We start from the raw sequence: 399 nt of genomic DNA on the forward strand, positions 1-399 counted from the left end.
CCTCATCTCTGCGAGTTGGGGAGCACCCTGCATTTCTGAGCTGGGGTCGGGGGCAGCAGGGAGGCCCACTTCCACTGCTCTTGGAGTGGTCGCCAGCTCCCTTTGTCCCTGGCTGCCTGGCCACCAGCAGGGGGCACTATGGCTCTTCTGTGGACCCTCCTGGGCGCCAGGCCTCCCTGCCCCCCGCACCTGCCTGGCCGCCCGCAGCCGGGGCTGAATGGGCCTCTGTGAGCCTGCTGCTGGCTCCGACCCCGGCGCACCTTGGGTGGTGGGTCTGGGTCTTGGCTGGCACGAACACCAAGGGGCCTGAAATCATGGAAAATGCGAGAATTTCCCATCTTCTTCTCCAGGTTCAGTCCCGCTCAAATGCAGACCCGCATGGGCTGCCAGCGGCTGGGC

General features: G+C 65.9%; 1 protein-coding gene across 1 annotated transcript in view; it reads left to right on the forward strand.

Moving 5' to 3' along the window:
- LOC104999177 (lymphocyte-specific protein 1-like) overlaps window positions 1–399 on the forward strand; it is a 14295-nt gene that overhangs the window by 5135 nt on the left and 8761 nt on the right. The window lies entirely within an intron of this gene.

This window comes from Bison bison, unplaced genomic scaffold, assembly GCF_000754665.1.
Source record: "Bison bison bison isolate TAMUID 2011002044 unplaced genomic scaffold, Bison_UMD1.0 scf7180017853454, whole genome shotgun sequence".
NCBI lineage: Eukaryota > Metazoa > Chordata > Mammalia > Artiodactyla > Bovidae > Bison > Bison bison.